At 44.1% G+C, this 21080-nt stretch overlaps 1 protein-coding gene and 1 long non-coding RNA gene across 11 annotated transcripts in view; one reads left to right on the plus strand and one right to left on the minus strand.

The window, feature by feature from the left end:
• The first annotated feature begins 321 nt into the window (after positions 1-321).
• Positions 322-5315, plus strand: LOC148382648 (uncharacterized). 2 transcript variants are annotated; one of them, XR_015854214.1, is made up of 6 exons: positions 322-456; positions 527-561; positions 2310-2383; positions 2448-3481; positions 3557-3622; positions 3685-5315. It is a non-coding gene; the product is annotated as an uncharacterized LOC148382648 (long non-coding RNA). The 2 variants fall into 2 exon arrangements; XR_015854213.1 differs by having other exon boundaries at positions 3557-5315.
• A 2936-nt stretch (positions 5316-8251) lies between these two features.
• Positions 8252-21080, minus strand: part of fbxl15 (F-box and leucine-rich repeat protein 15) — a 78149-nt gene continuing 65320 nt past the window's right edge. For 3 of the 9 annotated variants that reach the window (XM_088359915.1, XM_088359906.1, XM_088359910.1), the window contains 6 exons: positions 14880-15081; positions 10523-10596; positions 10332-10464; positions 9435-9577; positions 9291-9356; positions 8252-9234 (listed from right to left, as the gene is read on the minus strand). The gene's annotated coding sequence lies outside the window, so the exon portion shown is untranslated. Of the gene's footprint in view, positions 9235-9286; positions 9357-9434; positions 9578-10331; positions 10465-10522; positions 10597-13802; positions 15082-21080 lie in introns of those variants that run through there. The other 6 variants (XM_088359909.1, XM_088359911.1, XM_088359907.1 and 3 more) reach the window with 6 other exon arrangements.

The raw sequence follows: 21080 nt of genomic DNA on the forward strand, positions 1-21080 counted from the left end.
TCATTCTATACTTGACAGTCGTTCTTCTCAGTGCTCATGCTGCAGGGGAAAAAAATACTCAGCAACCATGTGAATTGATGGTGGGCGGATGTTTTGAATGGCTTTGTCGCCCTCTCGTGGTGAATGTGAGAAGCATATGATTAAGCCAATATAAATATTCACCATCATGATGGACACAATGTGGGGCCTGAAGATTATGCTATGTTCTGTCTTTTAATTCACTCTGATTTATGTGGCGTGAAATACCATTTTCACGGTAAGCCAAAGCAGTCATCATGAGAGGCCGCTGGATGGCGCTAGTGTGCAAACGGCGGTTCACCCGGCAGGTGCAGGAGGTTATCTTCGATTGGGGACGTGACGTCAGGCATTCAGGTGAATTGAAGACCGGTGTGCACGAGAGGAGTCATCAAGTACGGGCGAAGCAAGATGGCGGGCGACGGCGCGGCATTCTCTCAGGTAAGCGGGCACACGAGCAAATGTTTGTCGTCCGTTGTCGTTTTTCACGACGTCTTTTTGCTTGTTGCAGGACTTTCGACCTTGGAGGACGCAGTAGCGTTTGAGGTTTGAGCATAGCACGTCACAATTCGCTTTCTTTTGCTTCATTCAGCACGGTGCTTGGGTTCTTTTGCCGCTAGTATTTCTTTTTTTTTTCATGCTAGCTAGCTCTTTTGCATTCTTGCACTTTAAGTGCTATAAAAGAGACACTTGGTGGCTTTGTATTAGTGGATTGACCTATAAAAGTGGCGTATTGTTTGAATGTTTGACAAATGACCTGCTCTTACGAAGTTTACTGTGCATGCAAAATGTTTTTTCCCTCCCTTATATAAAAAAGGCCTATTGCATTTGAGTGTTCCATTTTGCCAATTCATGTGATTTTTGTCAAATCCTTGATGCTTCAAAGCCCTTCCGCTCCAAATAAAGCCATTATAAATGAAGATAAATAAATAAATGCATAGATAAATACATAAATAAACCATTAAATACATAAATGAATAAAAGCATAGATAAATACATGAAAACACCAATAAATACCCATAATATATTCCTCCCTGCTGGTTGATACATGACCAATACAAACTTGAGAAGCTTCTAGAAGAAGAGACAGGGGATGTGGAAATGGAACAATTTTGCAGACTGGAAGAGGAGCCAAAGGGGATCTGGAATGGGAACGGTTCTACTCCAAGTCAAGAATCAAGCAGCAGGCAAAAGTCGACGTGTGGTGATCATGTGACCAGGAGGGGGCAGTCTTGCGCTCTGGTTGGCTTTGGTTATGGGTGCACGTCGGAAAGGTTGCCTTGAAATGAGGGCAAAGTGTTTTTGGGGGTCTGATGGTTGGACTTGCTTAAGAGGTGGTCTGTGCTTGTGGTTGAGGTTGTGGCTTGTCTGGATCCAGAGCAGCTTTGTCTTACGCAAGGATTGCCATTGAAAGCCGGACGGGGCATTGGGGGGAGACTTGGTCACGCCGATGGACACAGACAAAACCTTGACGTGGAGCCGAATGTCCAATTTTGCGATCTGACTTGTTGACTATTGTAACATTTTGTCTTTTTCTAACCTACCACTGTCGTAATTGCATTCTTTGTTCTCCCCTCAGAGTAGGGCGACGTTGGAACGAGCCGCTCCACAAAGTGCCGGAAACACAAACAAAACTTTGACGTGGCGCCGAATGTCCAATTTTTTGATATGACCTGTTGACTGTTGTAACATTTTCTTTTTCTAACCTACCACTGTCGTACTTGCGTTCTTTATTCTCCCCTCGGTGTAGGGCCACGGAGCGAGTTGGTTAACAAGGTGCCGGAAACACAAAGAGAACTTTGATGTGGAGCCGAATGTACAGTTTTATAATATGACTTGTTGACTATTGTAACATTTTGTCTTTTTCTAACCACCCGCTGTCGTACTTGCATTCTTTGTTCTCCCCTCAGTGTAGGGCGGCGTTGGAGCGAGCTGGTTCACGAGGTGCCGGAAACACAAACAAATGTTTGACGTGGAGCCGAATGTCCAATTTTGTGATATGACTTGTTGACTGTTGTAACATTTTGTCTTTTTCTAACCTACCACTGTCGTACTTGTTTGTTCTCCCCTCGGTGCAGGGCAACATTGTAGCGAGCTGGTCCCAAATGTCCAATTTTGCAATGTAACATTTTGTCTTTTTCTAACCTCCCACTGTCGTACTTGTGTTCTTTGTTCTCCCCTCGGTGTCGGGCGGCGTTGGAGCGAGCCGGTCCACGAGGAACCACCGGTCGAGGGTGTTCAAGACATGACGACGCGAGCAGCACACGACTCATTGCACGTTCTGCTTTTTGCAGACTGGACGCAAAAGGGGGACGCACGGCCCGACCCGGCGACGGTAACCAAGAGAGTAGCTAGCCGCTGTGGTCAAGTAAGCAAGTGACCTCCAACTTGGGGTGCTCGTTGAGTTTCTGACATTGTTTCTGTGTCTGCAGATGGCGACCGGGACATGACACAATCTGATCCGAGTTGGACCGCTTTCCCGGCTGGCCGGGTGGCATCACTCTGCGGCCGGGTTCTGAGGGAGACCCGCTTCCCTGGAGACGTCGACCTGCGCAGCTTCAATGCGTGAAATTGAGTTTTTTTTTTTCTCAATTCCCACCAGTGGTGTCCAAATGTTTGTTTGAGGGTCTCGTACTGAAACGAATTTAAAATTCTTTGACAAATTAATTAAAGATTCTAATCAATCATGAGATTTTGCTATTAAGTGTTAAAATGTGTTGCTACTGCTACAAAACGGTGTTAATTTTGAAAGTCAATCATGTGGTGTCTTGATAAATCTGACACAGCAAAAATGGGGCTAAACTACTGTGTTGAGTGAAATTTTGAACAGAGGATTTGACTTGTAAACAGCGCATCTTAATATTCTGGCGCCCTTGATCAGTCGAATTTTGGCGCTCCCCAAGTGGCCTGTGTCCAATGGCCTTATGTCACAAAGAGCCCCATGCTGCAGTTTGGACACCAATGGTGAAGTGTGTGTAGGGCTGCATGTGTATTGGAAAACTGCCACATGGTGGTGGTAGACGTTATTGGCATGCACTTTAAGATACGAAAGATTATTTTTTTTTTAATGTGGCCTAATTAAATAAGCTCCGTGTTTTCTTGCCAAATTATTTTAGATGTCACTGATCCAAGTTAACATCTAACTGATCTCATTCAGTTCAAAAAGTTCATTTCCATCCCAAATTTTTGCTTAACTTTGCACAATGCAATAGTCTGGCCCGATCCTGCCATACCACTGATTTTCCAATATGTTGTGCAGCCTTGATTGAGTGCAAACGCACAGCGATGGCGCAAGCGAGACTTCGGTGCTTGTGTCTTGCAAGGTGGAAGAGAAGCTGCACAAAACGAAGAGCCAGCAGACAGAGGCCACAAGACCCGGGATTGGCGAGTGGGGTGGGCGCAAAGAACGAAATCACCCCAAGAAAAGCAGTCTCCATGATGCATGACTGGCCAAGACTGGCCAGAGGTGACATGGCAATCAAATATTCAAGGATAGTGTACACACTTTTTTTAATCGCATTTCCTTATTTGTCTGTCGCAGGGCTCGCTCGCGTGGCGTTGGAGGGACGGGAGCAGTTCCTCAAATGAAGATGAGTACCATCTGCTGGTCACTGAGTACGTCTACAGAAGTGAACCGCATGCAACTGAGTGCTGTCTGTCTTGTTGCAGTTGTGCGAGGCAGAGGATGAGTCCAACGAACCTTCAGCAGACCTTTGCCTGTGACGAGCGGCCCACATGAGGCGGGTGCAGATGCGGCGAGGGCGAAGCAGCCAGCATTTAGGGAGAGTATGATTTTGTTTTCCCTTCTGCACTTGCTTTCCTTCCCTCCCTCCCTCTACTTTTTCACTGGGTGTGCACACTGTCTGCATGATGCCTCTCTTTCTTCTCAGTGCTGTCATTGTGCAATATTGTGTTCGTGTTTTTTTTTAATACATGGAGTGAACTGTAAACTTTATACTGTAATTGTGTGTCTCTGTACCTGTATTAAATTGTGAACTGAATTCAAGTGGTCCATTTTCAACATTGGCATGTAAGGTTTACTGCGCATATTAAATGACAACATGCAAACTGTAATACTTTGCAACCTAAGGCAATTGAAAAATTAGTCTCAAACAAGTCCAAGTAATATAAAACATGCAGGGTCAGGCATTTCTTTTTAGTGTAAAGAAATGCCGTGTGCTTTCAAAATTGTTGACAAAAGCCAAGTAGCCTGACACACATAAATGCTGTTGAGTAAGCATCAAAACAGTCTGCGTTGTGACCAATGACATTCGTCTTTGGCAAACCTTTTTGCAACCCTGCTGTAAAATGACCACTGAATTCAGAATCTTGCTCCATGTTGGTGCATTTTTTTGTAAGAGTAAAAGCCTTTATTTTGTTGGAGCCTTTTTTTTCCGGGTCAATCATGTGGGTGAGTGTGTGAATAAAGTTGACTTTGGTGTGTTTTGTTCCTGTGGGTGGTCTTTGTAAAAAAAAAAAAAGTCAACTTTGGTGTCAGTAGTCATTCACGATGGGCCTCAGTTGATGCATGTTGTGAAACTCAAACTTCTTGCATGTTTTGTTACAGGTCTTGATGTCTTCATATGCAGTCTGTCTGAGAAAGGCCTGTTGCTATGCAGTGGAGAGGGATGCTAAAGTAAAATTTTAAACATTACATGCAACTTCTAGGATTTTGGTCTTCAATTCAAAGCATTCGTTGCATGTTGCTTAACACTGCCAACCTTGGTACCAGAACTGCGTAATATTACCCAGTTCAACATTAAGCCTGCATAAATGTGAGTAAAGGCCACACCGCAACCTGCTTAGGTGGTATGTAAGTGAGCCAGAAAGCTACTCCTATTACCGGCGTCTTTATTCAGCCTTTTTCAGACAAGTTAGATGAATTCTAAGTGCTGCCATCTAGTGGCGGTAAATTTATCCGGTCTGACGCACCATTTAACTGTATGCGATAACACTTAATTTTTAACTTTAAACATGATTAAAACTAATAGGTGCCCTAATTGGGCGGCTGGGTTAATGCGACCCATTTTTCGTAGTTTGTTTTGCCCAAAGCAATCATACCACATAAATACTGCCGCTGTCTCTCCAATGTGCATGTGTGTAAAACGTACAAAATTTGCATCATTTATAGACCACATGCTAAAAATATGACGTTCATGCAGCTGGTATTGTAATCCACAGCTTGGTAAAGTGCTTCCGGTTGAGCATGGCCGTCCGTACTCGAACCCGAGTCTGCGGTTTGACCTCCCGCCCTGTTGCGCACCAAACCGCGCGTCCATCAGTGATTTAAATATATATATATATATATATATATATATATATATATATATATATATATATATATATATATATATAAACATATATATATAAATATATATATACGTACACTATATGAAGTAAATGACGGGATTGTTTTCACCTCATTTAATATGCATCAAGCATACGAGTTGGTGTTTTAGAAAAGCCTAAATTAGTAAGTCAGTCACAAAAAAGTTTAAAAAAAAAAAAAAAACTTGCTAAAATTCTCAAAAGTTAATTGTCCTTTTCTGTTGAGAGAAGCGTCCAGTGAAATGTGGTTAATACGGTTGGGGGAGAGAGATGTGATTAGCGTTAGTACATGCATGGTTAGTGGAATTGTCGGTCAGTACAGCGTTCGGATAGAGCAGTGCATGGGTTAGTGCATTCATGGTTATCACACGACAGAACATTTCGCGGCGGCGGGGAGTCGAACCCTGGGTCTCAGGTGTTCTAGCGCAGCGATCGAGCCACTCGCCCATCGTGGCGAGCTCGGCGGTCACCCCGCTTTTTCCTCGAGTCATTCTTATCCGTTCAGTATTTCGTTCCGCGCGCGTTGGGTAAGTACAAAAGAGTGCAAACGGCCGAGAGCTGCCAGGTCGACGTAGCCGTGTGGTCTATGACACGGCCTCTTACCCCGAAAGAACCTGGTTCGATCCCAGGCCTCAGCACATGCTTGGCGGTGCTTTTGCAATTGGAACCTCGCCTACTATAAGAGTACGCATATGCAAATAACATTGCATATGCCAGTATTTATGTGTAAATACACGAGGTGGCCCCGCCCCCGGTGGGCGGGGCCACCCAACGGGCCACGCCCACTGGTCCCGCCCCTGGGAGGCGCTACAAGGCCCGCCCCCTGGGAGGCGCTACAAGCCCCGCCCCCTGCCCTTGCGTAATTAAAAATGAGTAGAAATCTAGTAGTGTAGGGGGCGGGGCTTCGCCCCGCCCCCTACACTACTAGATTTCTACTCATTTTTAATATAAATGATAATATATATGTATATATATATATATATATATTATCGTTTCTATATATATATATGTTTATATATATATATATAAATGTGTATATGTATATACATATTTATATTATCATTTATATTAAAAATGAGTAGAAATCTAGTAGTGTAGGGGGCGGGGCTTCGCCCCGCCCCCTACACTACTAGATTTCTACTCATTTTTAATTACGCTAGGGTAGGGGGCGGGGCTTGTAGCGCCTCCCAGGGGGCGGGGCTTGTGGCGCCTCCCAGGGGCGGGGCCAGTGGGCGTGGCCCGTTGGGTGGCCCCGCCCACCGGGGGCGGGGCCACCTCGTGTATTTACACATAAATACTTGCATATGCAATGATATTTGCATATGCGTACTCTTATAGTAGGCGAGATTCCAATTGCAAAAGCACCGCCAAGCATGTGCTGAGGCCTGGGATCGAACCAGGTTCTTTCGGGGCAAGAGGCCGTGTCATAGACCACACGGCTACGTCGACCTGGCAGCTCTCGGCCGTTTGCACTCTTTTGTACTTACCCAACGCGCGCGGAACGAAATACTGAACGGATAAGAATGACTCGAGGAAAAAGCGGGGTGACCGCCGAGCTCGCCACGATGGGCGAGTGGCTCGATCGCTGCGCTAGAACACCTGAGACCCAGGGTTCGACTCCCCGCCGCCGCGAAATGTTCTGTCGTGTGATAACCATGAATGCACTAACCCATGCACTGCTCTATCCAAACGCTGTACTGACCGACCATACCACTAACTATGCATGTACTAACGCTAATCACATCTGTCTCCCCCAACCGTATTAACCACATTTCATTAGACGCTTCTCTGAACAGAAAAGGACAATTAACTGTTTAGAATTTTAGCAAGTTTTTTTTTTTTTTAACTTTTTTGTGACTTACTAGTTTAGGCTTTTCTAAAACACCAACTCGTATGCTTGATGCATATTAAATGAGGTGAAAACAATCCCGTCATTTACTTCATATAGTGTACGTATATATATATATTTATATATATATGTTTATATATATATATATATATATATATATATATATATATATATATATATATATATATATATATATATATATATATATATTTAAATCACTGATGGACGCGCGGTTTGGTGCGCGACAGGGCGGGAGGTCAAACCGCAGACTCGTGTTCGAGTACGGACGGCCATGCTCAACCGGAAGCACTTTACCAAGCTGTGGATTACAATACCAGCTGCATGAACGTCATATTTTTAGCATGTGGTCTATAAATGATGCAAATTTTGTACGTTTTACACACATGCACATTGGAGAGACAGCGGCAGTATTTATGTGGTATGACTGCTTTGGGCAAAACAAACTACGAAAGATGGGTCGCATTAACCCAGCCGCCCAATTAGGGCACCTATTATTTTTAATCATGTTTAAAGTTAAAAATGAAGTATTATCGCATACAGTTAAATGGTGCGTCAGACCGGATAACTTTACCGCCACTAGATGGCAGCACTTAGAATTCATCTAACTTGTCTGAAAAAGGCTAATTGAATAAAGACGCCGGTAATAGGAGTAGCTTTCTGGCTCACTTACATACCACCTAAGCAGGTTGCGGTGTGGCCTTTACTCACATTTATGCAGGCTTAATGTTGAACTGGGTAATATTACACAGTTCTGGTACCAAGGTTGGCAGTGTTAAGCACCATGCAACGAATGCTTTGAATTGAAGACCAAAATCCTAGAAGTTGCATGTAATGTTTAAAATTTTACTTTAGCATCCCTCTCCACTGCATAGCAACAGGCCTTTCTCAGACAGACTGCATATGAAGACATCAAGACCTGTAACAAAACATGCAAGAAGTTTGAGTTTCACAACATGCATCAACTGAGGCCCATCGTGAATGACTACTGACACCAAAGTTGACTTTTTTTTTTTTTTTTACAAAGACCACCCACAGGAACAAAACACACCAAAGTCAACTTTATTCACACACTCACCCACATGATTGACCCGGAAAAAAAAAGGCTCCAACAAAATAAAGGCTTTTACTCTTACAAAAAAAATGCACCAACATGGAGCAAGATTCTGAATTCAGTGGTCATTTTACAGCAGGGTGGCAAAAAGGTTTTCCAAAGACGAATTTCATTGGTCACAACGCAGACTGTTTTGATGCTTACTCAACAGCTTCTCATTGGCATTTATGTGTGTCAGCCTACTTAGCTTTTGTCAACAATTTTGAAAGCATATGGCATTTCTTTACTCTGTAAAAAGAAATAGCTGACCCTGCATGTTTCATATTACTTATTTGGACTTATTTGTTTAAGACTAATTTTTCAATTACCTTATAATGTTTCAAAGTATTACAGTTTGCATGTTGTCATTTAACTCAAAATATGCACAATAGACTTTACATGCCAGTGTTGAAAATGGACCACTTGAAATCAGTTCACAATTTAATACAGGCACAGAGACACACACAGTTACAGTATAAAGTTTACAGTTCACTCCATGTATTAAAAAAACCACGAAAACAATATTGCACAATGAGAAGAAAGGCATCATGCAGACAGTGTGCACACCCAGTGAAAAAGTGGAGGGAGGAAAGGAAAGCAAGTGCGGAAGGGGAAAAACAAAATCATACTCCCTAAATACTGGCTTGTTCGCCTTCGCCGCATCTGCACCCGCCTCATGTAGGCCGCTCGTCACGGGCGAAGGTCTGCTGAAGGTTCGTTGGACTCAGTCTCTGCCTCGCACAACTGCAAAAAGAAAGACAGCACTCAGTTGCATTCGGAAAGCAAGTGCGGAAGGGCAAAAACAAAATCATACTCTCCCTAAATGCTGGCTGCTTCGCCCTCGCCGCATCTGCACCCGCCTCGTGTAGGCCGCTCGTCACGGGCGAAGGTCTGCTGAAGGTTTGTTGGACTCATCCTCTGCCTCGCACAACTGCAAAAAGACAACACTCAGTTGCATGCGGTTCACTTCTGTAGATACTCACTGACCAGCAGATGGTACTCATCTTCATTTGAGGAACTGCTCCCGTCCCACCAATGCCACGCGAGCGAGCCCTGCGACAGACAAATAAAGAGATGCGATTAAAAAAAGAAGTGTGTGCACTATCCTTGAATATTTGATTGCCATGTCACCTCTGGCCAGTCTTGGCCAGTCATGCATCATGGCGACTGCTTTTCTTGGGGTGATTTCATCCTTTGTGCCCGCCCCACTCGCCAATCCCGGGTCTTGTGGCCTCTGTCTGCTGGCTCTTCGTTTTGTGCAGCTTCTCTTCCACCTTGCAAGACACAAGCACCAAAGTCTCGCTTGCGCCATCGCTGTGCGTTTGCACTCAATCAAGGCTGCACAACATATTGGAAAATCAGTGGTATGGCAGGATCGGGCCAGACTATTGCATTGTGCAAAGTTAAGCAAAAATTTGGGATGGAAATGAACTTTTTGAACTGAATGAGATCAGTTAGATGTTAACTTGGATCAGTGACTTCTAAAATAATTTGGCAAGAAAACACAGAGCTTATTTCATTAGGCCACATTAAAAAAAAAAAAAATCTTTCGTTTCTTAAAGTGCATGCCAATAACGTATACCACCATGTGGCAGTTTTCCAATACACATGCAGCCCTACACACACTTCACCATTGGTGTCCAAACTGCAGCATGGGGGCTCTTTGTGACATAAGGCCATTGGACACAGGCCACTAGGGGAGCGCCAAAATTCGACTGATCAAGGGCGTCAGAATATTAAGATGCGCTGTTTACAAGTCAAATCCTCTGTTCAAAATTTCACTCAACACAGTAGTTTAGCCTTATTTTTGCTGTGTCAGATTTATCAAGACTCCACATGAATGACCTTCAAAATTAACACCGTTTTGTAGCAGTAGCACAACATTTTAACACTTAATAGCAAAATCTCATGATTGATTAGAATCTTTAGTGAATTTGTCAAAGAATTTTGAATTTGTTTCAGTACGAGGCCCTCAAACAAACATTTGGACACAGCTGGTGTGAATTGAGAAAAAAAACTCCATTTCACACATTGAAGCTGCGCAGGTCGACGTCTCCAGGGAAGCGGGTCTCCCTCAGAACCTGGCTGCAGAGTGATGCCACCCGGCCAGCCGGGAAAGCGGTCCAACTCGGATCAGATTGTGTCATGTCCCAGTCGCCATCTGCAGACACAGAAACAATGTCAGAAACTCAAAGAGCACTTGGAGGTCACTTGCTTACTTGACCACAGCGGCTAGCTACTCTCTTGGTTACCGTCGCCGGGTCGGGCCGTGCGTCCCCCTTTTGCGTCCAGTCTGCAAAAAGCGGAACGTGCAATGAGTCGTGTGCTGCTCGCGTCGTCATGTCTTGAACACCCTCGACCGGTGGTTCCTCGTGGACCGGCTCGCTCCAACGCCGCCCTACACCGAGGGGAGAACAAAGACCGCAAGTACGACAGTGGTAGGTTAGAAAATGACAAAATGTTACATTGCAAAATTGGACATTTGGGACCGGCTCGCTCCTATGTCGCCTTGCACCGAGGGGAGAACAAAGACCGCAAGTACGACAGTGGTAGGTTAGAAAATGACAAAATGTTACATTGCAAAATTGGACATTTGGGACCGGCTCGCTCCTATGTTGCCCTGCACCGAGGGGAGAACAAACAAGTACGACAGTGGTAGGTTAGAAAAAGAAAATGTTACAGTAGTCAACAAGTCATATCACAAAATTGGACATTCAGCTCCACGTCAAACATTTGTTTTTGTTTCCGGCACCTCGTGAACCAGCTCGCTCCAACGTCTCCCTACACTGAGGGGAGAACAAAGAATGCAAGTACGACAGTGGTGGTTAGAAAAAGACAAATGGTCAACAAGTCATATCATAAAATTGTACATTCGGCTCCACGTCAAAGTTCTCTGTGTTTCCGGCACCTTGTGAACCGGCTCGCTCCGTGGCCCTACACCGAGGGGAGAACAAAGAACGCAAGTACGACAGTGGTAGGTTAGAAAAAGAAAATGTTACAACAGTCAACAAGTCATATCATAAAATTGGACATTCGGTGCCACGTCAAAGTTTTGTTTGTGTTTCCGGCACCTTGTGGAGCGGCTCGTTCCAACGTCGCCCTAATCTGAGGGGAGAACAAAGAACGCAAGTACGACAGCGGTAGGTTAGAAAAAGAAAATGTTACAACAGTCAACAAGTCATATCAAAATTGGACACTCGGCGCCACGTCAAAGTTTTGTTTGTGTTTCCGGCACCTTGTGGACCGGCTCGTTCCAATGTCGCCCTACTCTGAGGGGAGAACAAAGAATGCAAGTACGACAGTGGTAGGTTAGAAAAAGACAAAATGTTACAATAGTTAACAAGTCAGATCGCAAAATTGGACATTCGGCTCCACGTCAAGGTTTTGTCTGTGTCCATCGGCGTGACCAAGTCTCCCCCCAATGCCCCGTCCGGCTTTCAATGGCAATCCTTGCGTAAGACAAAGCTGCTCTGGATCCAGACAAGCCACAACCTCAACCACAGACCACCTCTTAAGCAAGTCCAACCATCAGACCCCCCAAAACACTTTGCCCTCATTTCAAGGAAGCCTTTCCGACGTGCACCCATAACCAAAGCCAACCAGAGCGCAAGACTGCCCCCTCCTGGTCACATGATCACCACACGTCGACTTTTGCCTGCTGCTTGATTCTTGACTTGGAGAACCGCTCCCATTCCAGATCCCCTTTGGCTCCTCTTCCAGTCTGCAAAATTGTTCCATTTCCACATCCCCTGTCTCTTCTTCTAGAAGCTTCTCAAGTTTGTATTGGTCATGTATCAACCGGGAGGGAGGAATCTATTATGGGTATTTATTTATTGGTGTTTTCATGTATTTATCTATGCTTTTATTCATTTATGTATTTATTTAATGGTTTATGTATTTATCTATGCATTTATTTATCTATTCATTTATTATGGCTTTATTTGGAGCGGAAGGGCTTTGAAGCGTCAAGGATTTGACAAAAATCACCTGAATTGGCAAAATGGAACACTCAAATGCAATAGGCCTTTTTTATATAAGGGAGGGAAAAAACATTTTGCATGCACAGTAAACTTCGTAAGAGCAGATCATTTGTCAAACGTTCAAACAAAACGCCACTTTTATAGGTCAATCCCCAAATACAAAGCCACCAAGTGTCTTTTATAGCACTTAAAATGCAAGAATGCAAACGAGCTGGCTAGCATGAAAAAAAAAAAAAGAAATACTAGCGGCAAAAGAACCCAAGCACCGTGCTGAATGAAGCAAAAGAAAGTGAATTGTGACGTGCTATGCTCAAACCTCAAACGCTACTGCGTCCTCCAAGGGCGAAAATCCTGCAAGAAGCAAAAAGACGTCGTGAAAAACGACAACGGACGACAAACATTTTCTCGTGTGCCCGCTTACCTGAGAGAATGCCGCGCTGCCGCCCGCCATCTTGCTTCGCCAGTACTTGATGACTCCTCTCGTGCACACCGGTCTTCAATTCACCTGAATGCCTGACGTCACTTCCCTAATCCAAGACAACCTTCTCCACCTGCTGGGTGAACCGCATTTTGCACACTAGCGCCACCCAGTGGCCTTTTACGGTGACTGCTTAGGTTTACACAGGATTTTCGTTGCAGGACTAGAAATTAAAAATCTAACTTTTAATGATCTTTTCCCGAGTCGTCCCAGACAAACGAGAAAATCAAGCTCAATTTGAATTTGTGTTTTATTTTTTAAAGCTAAAATCAAATAACAAATCGTTTTTCCAGTTTTAATATTTGTTTTCAAACGTCATCTCAAATGACCAAATGAAAAGATCTTTCGTTCATTGTATTCCCAATTTAGAAACGCAAATCTGAAAAACGACAAAATGGGCATTTTATGTTTTTCAACAATTAGAAGTGCACTGGAGGGGGGAATTTGTGTTTTATACAAAGTTTTCAGATCAGGGATGAGCGCCCCCCCCCCCCTTCGAATTTCCCTCCCTCCGTCATCACTACGACCTCCCCCCAATTCCATCAGTCAATTGTCGCCACTCTCCGGGGCATTTATCATTTTGACAGTTGCAGATAAGGCAATTATTTTGCTGCAGCAAGTACAAAATGTAGACAAGTGCTGCTGTGACACTGTGTCTCTTTTGAGGGCGTGTGCGTGTGTGCGTTAACCCGCTTGCAATAACGCGACAGTGGTGTAACGCAAAGGAAATGAATGTTAGCCCCTTTTGTCTCAAGTGTTTGGATTTGATTTTCTCTTTTCATTCCATACTTCATCGAAAAGCCCTCAGATGACAATACAATGCTGCAAATTCAGCAATATAGCCTATCACACGTTGGCAAATCTACTGTAAAGCCAACAACGATCTCATTTACACCGCTAGAGGGCAGCAGACGATTAGTGTATTCGTATCGTCAATTTAATTTACAGCACCAGGAAACAGATCCTTGACAAACTTAATAAAATCCATCAAGAATTTTATGTTATACATACACACAAATGTACATATAGACATTATAAAAATGAGGTGGGTAATATTCCTTTTTAATAATAAGCCATAATAAAGATACACATTTATCAGTGCACATTAAGCTACAGTGTGTAACTTTCTGGGTTATTGTTGAAACCGTAATTTTCACCCGTCACCACAACAACGCTGATTAGGAAGATCTGCAATATAAAATAAAAAGAATCAAAACGTTCGAATCCATGAGAGGCGGATAGGGGCTAGGTCGAGCCTACGTCATATCAAAGCGACGTGTAGGATTGAAGCCTAGGGGGCGCCACAAGCCACACACTGCAGATTTGAAAACTTCATTTGGTCTCAAAATATTTTCTTGTTCACATAAAAGCAACTGGATCATGCTGTCCCAGCCCGCATGGACTGACGCAGACTTGACGAGACCGACGGCCGAGCCTCCTCGGTAAAACACGTGGCGAAAAAGAGGCCGAGGCCTTTATTGCAGGGTCGCGTGTATATTGACTGCACATCATCGGAGGTCTCCTTTTGCTGCATTGTAAATCTCCTTTGCAAAAGATAAAGGGCACCTGCCTTCAATTCGACACATTCTAGAAGTCCAAAAGGGCAGCAAGAGTTAAAAAGAGCGGAGAAATGAAGCTGAAGTGAGGACGGGCAACTTCAAACTTGCTGCTTGGCGAGTTTCATCCGGATAATTGTCCAAAAACATCCATTCATCCGTCCATCCATGTTCAGAGCCGCTTATCCTTGTCAATGGAATTCAAAAATGTGATTTTTATTGGTATTAATGTCAATCAGTTGCTTTCCTCATTTGAATTCTGGAATGAAGACGGACATTTTCTCACATCTCAGTTTTACTTCCGTTTCACTCCACCACATGAAGAACAATGTCTTGTTTTCCCACTTTTATTTCCTGTAATGGCCTTTTTTTTTTTTTTTTTGAGCGGAGTGACCTGGCAAGAAGGCCCACTTGTCTTTCCACATGAAATAAGCGATTGTTCGCGGCGGCTTAAGGGGAAGAGCTCCTGCGGTGTTGTGACACACGGCTACGGGCGTCCTTTTATACCTGGAGAGCCCCTTTGCCTCATTAGTTAACACACTTTCTTAGTTTTGAACAATACCTTAGCTTGGCGTCTTCCATCTTAACCCCCACTTTTCCTTCTCCGTGGATGCTTGCGGCAGAGTTGCAGAGAAGCCCCCCTCTGGTCCTAACAGCTTTAATACTTGTAATTATCTCTTGCTGGGGGAGGCTGGAAATTGGATTAGGGTGGTGAGTCTCAGCTGAATGAATTACCTCCATCTCCCCACTTGGTGGGCCACACACTGATAAAGTGCAGAGAGAGAGGGGGAAAGAGGGGGCGAGAGAGAGAGAGAGAGAGACGGGATTTGGATTCAGCCTTAGCATTCATGGCTTCCTTGTGGAAAAATGAAATTTTCCAAGAGAAGGGAGCGGCGTGCCGGCGGTATCTGCCCACCGCATGTTTCATCTGCCCCCGCTCTCCCGGAAACGCAATTACCGCCGGCGTTATCGCCGCCTAAATGGTGACAAGTTTGGCAGTGGGGCAGGCGAAGCGTCGCAGCCGCCACGTTTTAGTGGCGTTACACCTTCACTTTTCTTTCCAAAAGTTACAATCCCACTTTTGTTTGCACGCCAACACTGATGCTAACATGGAGAGATGTGCAATGTGAATTAACAAAGGAAAAGTACGAATGCAACGTTTTGAGTGCCAAATCTTATAATTAACTAAGCTAACAAGCTAATTGATTACGCGGGCTATACCAAACCACCGTGCACCGCAGAAAAATTATTTTAAAACAAATATTTGTCTCCATCTACTTCTGCAATATTTCGAGATGAGGTCTTTATTTTAGCAAACAGTGGTACCTTAAAAATTTTGCTTTGGCTTGCAAGTAAAAATTTGAGATATGAGCGACGTATGGAATTAACTCGCAGATATAATTTTTTTGTAAGAAAAAGAGTCTTTACATTGCCTTTACTAAGAGTCAGGAACAAGAGTTGTGTTGCTTTGACTGACTGACTTATTCTGTTTAGCTTAAATGCTAACAACCGCCTCAGATGGGCTAGCAAAAAGCATCAGTGTTAAATGTGTCCCACTGCTCCCCTGCCAACAACGCTAAAAAGTCTCAGTGCTGTTGCTTTTAACGGCCGCGCTCCGAGTCTGCATACATTTGCGGGCTAACTGGTTTGAAATTAGGATTTTATTAGAAATCATCAAACACGGGCCTTTAAATGAAGCCAAAACGACCTCAACTAAGCTGAACTAAAGAGACGTTTCTCTCGGCGGGGCCGTTAAAGACTTTCACTTCATTTGGAGCGGCGCCAATGTTGTTGTTTTCTCCGCATTTCTTTATTTATTTTAAAGGCGCGCCGTTCATTTGGAAGTGAAGTTCCCGCTGTGCCGTCGCGAGCGGGCGTATCAAAAAACAGACGACAAAGTAGGCCCGGGCTCTCGCTCAGACACCCCCTCGTCTTTTCCCACTTCCCATTCCTTTAACCCCCCACCGAGGACAATCGTTGAAGGTAGATAAAAAGAACAACAAAAGATAATTAAATCTAAAAAAAAGGGGAGGGAAACAGTCGGGGTTGGATTTGGGCACAGTGAGGGTTTGGGCTCATTTACGCCGGGCCCTCCAAACATTTACACTCTGCATTTGGACTGTCTTATCACTCTCATTTGCATTTGTCCGATTGCAAAAGCGGCCTATTTTCTAATTTTTTTTTCTTTTTTCTTGACATTTACGACGGGATTATCATTTTATCGCCCGGACGCGTCCTGTTGACAAAATCTGAAATTATAATACTGTAATGCCTCACGTAGACGATGCGGCTATTTAGACTCGCCGGGATTTAATATTCATTGCTTTTGCAGCTTGGTTGGTTTTAGGGCGCTATCACCCTTATCCACCCTCCTCCCGACCCCACCCACTCGCCCACCCGCCACCGCCTTCCACGACTGGGACGCCGGCCTGCTGCCTCCCGCCGACCCCCAACATTCTCTCTCTCTCTCCCTTGTGCGCTGTCCCCAATCACTCTCCCTGTCCTTGTTTTTGATCTTCAAACGCTGGTTGGTATAATGACTACAAATCAGGGATGAAGGTGAGTGATCACAACGTGGCCCACCCATCCCAGCTGGCCTTTTTACTCGGCTCCCATGATGCATCTTGCCCAAGAGTGAGCGAGCGAGCCAAGTAGGAATTAACTTGAAAATTCGGTAAGCGTGCTTAAATAACAACACGCAGACAACCGCTGATTCAAACACTGTGTGGGAAACGATCCAATTTTTCAACTGCTCTTTCACGTTCACCTGTTGCGATTCATAGCATTTACAAAATCTAATGATGGAAAGTTCTTTTGATTTGGGTGGTACGTCTCGTGTAAAAGGTGTGCCTTGACGCGGGAGTGATTTGGAGAGTGTTGTTGAAGTTTTGCTTTAGTGTTTTGAAGAGTTTGCCAAAGTTTAATGGCCACATGAGTTGCAAGAATTAAAAAGTGTCCCGGGCACGCTTGCGCTGGCATCCTTTCACATCATAACTTCCTAATGGGTTGTTTAGATGATTCACGCCAATCAAACATCTGTTCGCCACCGAGCTTTATCAAGAGGCGCACCTGCTGACCTCTGACTGACCTCCACGCCAATGTTGGAAATAGAAAGTAAAAAAAAAAGAAATAGAATAAAAAAAAAGGAAGCCCGGGAAGAGTTGTTACTTTTATGAGGACTGTTTACCTTGGTGGAGGTCTGCCCTGTCGCCACTTCTTTCTCCTTAATGTGCCCGGCAAGAAAAAATGTTTCGCTAGGGAGCAGGGGGTGAAATTTTTTCTCATCCAAATGGATGGCAATTTCCCACCATTTAGCACCTGAAGGTAATTAGCTTGAAGAGATTGCGGAGTGAGAAACACGTTCACGGGACATTAACTCTCGTACATTCTCCAGTTGCAGCGAATTAATAGGAAAGATTAAAGTTTAAAGAGAGCAAACGCCATTAGCGCAGGCGCGCACACACAAGCGCGGGCCCACAAACACACGGCGCCTCTCTGCGGCACCATCCTCAGCCTTTTTTACGACAAGTCTGGTTCTTTGCGCGGCATCGGCCCGGCGTTACGACAGCAGGTAATAAGTGGCGCAAATGAGAGCGCCGTGCAGCTCGGCAACGTGCGGCCATGAAAGGCTCCGATAGCCCGCGGCGGCATTTTTTACTTTGTCCGCCGACGCACTATAAAGAAAAGCTCGCGTCGGATTTTTATTTTGTGCATGCAGAATTCAATTTGCGTTGAAATGCGTTCCAGCGCCCTCTATAGGAGACTCGAGGTATAAAAGAATGTGGACAGATTTCTGATGATATACATAAAATAATTTGGTTATTTGAGTAGACTTGATTTTTTGGTGGGAGGCAATTTTCAGTTTTTTAAAATCGTTGCAAGATTTAAATATTTGATTACGTTGAAATGCAGTGAAATGGTTTCCAGTGCCCCCTATAGGAGACTCGAGGTATATAAGAATGTCGACAGATTTCTAATGATATACATAAAAATATTTGTTTTTGTTATTTGAGCAGACTGGATTTTTTGGTGGTACGCAATTTTCATTTTTTTTTAAATCGTTGCAAGATTTAAAGTTATTTGAAAATATTTGATTACGTGGAAACTTTACTGCAAGCGTTTTTTAAAAAAAAATGTTTTACATTGCTGCACTTTCCTAAACAGAAAATATTAAAGATGTTATAGGGGCTACATTTTTATACTCAGTTGGAAAATGTTATTTATCGGATATTATGCGGCAGTCATTTTTTTCCCCTAAAATTTGGATTTCTAACCGTTTTTGTGTAACAGTTTAAAAAAAAAAAAAAAGAAGCTTTTACTTATATATATATTTTTTTCCATCGGAGAAGCCACTACCGCCTCGTGTAAATCCAGAGTGAGGAAAAAGTTGAGTCCTGCTTTAACGGCCAACGTTACAGTTGCTCATCATTCATTGCAGTGTGCTAAGCGCCCCCCCCCTTCCCCCCCTTCCCTTTCTTTTTATGAGATCTGAAGCAAATTTTGCTGGGGGATCCTATAGGCCATTAAGCATGGAGTAATTTTATCCTTGTTTCCTTAATGACGCCATAATGGCGAGTGAATTTCTTAACTAAAGACCAGAGAACATTGTGAAGGTCAGCTTCATCTGTAGACTCCCTCATGCGCTTCTCCCAGAGATTGGAAAAGTCGGGCGTTTTTTGAGGAGTCATTAATAACGCTAAAGCTGAAGGCCTATTTGCGTCCTCGCTTTCTACCTTTTAATGCCACTCTCTCGCTTTTTCTCTCGCCTCTCATGCAGAGAGAATGAAGAAAGAGGGGGGAAATGGCAGCTCGCTGACATATAGATCCCAGACGCGGCGCCGTCGTGATTTAGACGCCATGCCTTTGTTATCACTTTAATCATTTTGCCTTATTGCTTTTATTTCGCCCGTGGACGAAACACTTGATGGGACAAAATGCCAACTGGAACTTTTTCTTTTTCTTCTCAAAGTCTAATGAGAATTACAATCTCGCTGAGCCTTGAAATGCCGGCTGCTTTGTCCTGATCGCCTTAGATATTGTTGCAAGTCAGTCATTTGTCACGGCGAGGCATGCTGGGATGGCGGCCCGCTAATCAACGCCGCAGTCTGTGGGCAACTCTAAGTTTTTTTTTTTCTGCTGCCATAGCAACCCGAGAAATGCTGCTGGCTGAGGGGCATATATTTTTGAGAAGGAATCCTCAAAAAGGCCCGAGACACCCTGCCCCCCCCTTCCCTTCCCCTAATTGGAATGAAGTGAGATTCAAATAAAAAAAAGAAAATTTAATCGCTGTGACAAGATGATCGATTACCTGTAAGTCCACCTGACACAGAAATGAGAGTTTTTTAATGACGGCCTGCCTCGTCCTGGACGTGAAATTCAAACGCTGGCACAGAGTCTACCTTTCAGACGTCAGCGCCGCGCAAGCACTTTGTCTTTGTCACCGCCGCGGAGGACATTGTTATTAGCCGTGTGCCTTTCTATTAAGCAATTCTTTTCCACTACAAAGAACATCTCTCTCCGTATCATATTTTCATACATGAAAGGTTAGCGATTTTTTTCTGCCCGGCTAATCGGCAACGAGATGACGACAAGACGTTCCTTCCTATTTATTTGATATATTTTTACATTAAATTAACCATCTGTGAAGGAGCGCTAATTTACACTTCATAAAATTCACATATTTGTTTCAAAGTGGAAGTGGTGCAGGTAGTGTATCCCTATCCCCCCCCCCCCCTCCTCCCTGGTGGTCCTGTATTGATCTGGTTATCATGCTCAGATCATCATTACATGGACACAAGAGACAAGTGGTGTCATTGATTGACTGATGGGAGTGCAAACATCCCAAAGTGGTGTCTCCAGAATTTCCGATCACATGAAGACTTGGTTCCGATAAAACTGCTCAAATGGCGGAGTCAATCATTTTTTATCATCATTTTACAAAAACATTGTTAAAAGAATGAAGTTGCAGACACCACCATTCAAGGAAAAAAAAAATCTGACTTTGAATAAGTCCTCCGGGCCAGTAGTTGGCGCTATACCGCTAGTTTGACGCATCGGCAAATCATCATCTGTTCACAATTTTCTGTCTTGGAGTTGGAATTTTATATATCAGAAGTACGAGAAGTATCGGTAGCAGATGTTATGACTTCACGTGGAGTTTATATGTGAAATGTGTGCGTGTTAAATATTCATACCACAGCGTTGCACATATTGCTCACGGTGCAGGTATGCTGCTAGTGGAGCAGGGGCCATAAAAGTCACCCTCCCTTGACTGGCTTCCATGCAAAAAAAAAAAAAGGGCTGATATTTCCTTTGCTTGATCACTCTGCCCTCATCATAATCACTTTTGGGGTTGATTGATGGCGCCGAGGGTCACAGTGCAGTGGAGGTGCAATGCTCTCCAGATGTTCGCCGCCTCCTAAGAGCTTTCTGCTCACCTGCCCCGCGACGCGCTTTTGTCTTATTACGAGTGGGGGAAATGGGCGACGCGACAGGCGCCGCTGCCCTCATTTGTTCTGGCGTTTGCCCGGTACACAAACGGCCGGTCGCTCGCCGTCTCGAAAGCGGGCACCGGGCCATCGCCTTCCGAAGGGTTTGCATGTTTACGGTGTTTGTCAGGCACTTTCGTAAATCTTGCGCCCACTTACACACTCGTGTACTTTCAAAGATAAATTGTCTCGCGTACACTTTATTCTACGACAGCAAAAAATGCTTAAATGCAAATATGCTTAAGTGAAATACAACTGAATTGTATTTTGGCAGC

Source organism: Syngnathus floridae, chromosome 18, assembly GCF_059516105.1.
Source record: "Syngnathus floridae isolate MCC-2025c chromosome 18, RoL_Sflo_1.0, whole genome shotgun sequence".
Classification (NCBI taxonomy): domain Eukaryota; kingdom Metazoa; phylum Chordata; class Actinopteri; order Syngnathiformes; family Syngnathidae; genus Syngnathus; species Syngnathus floridae.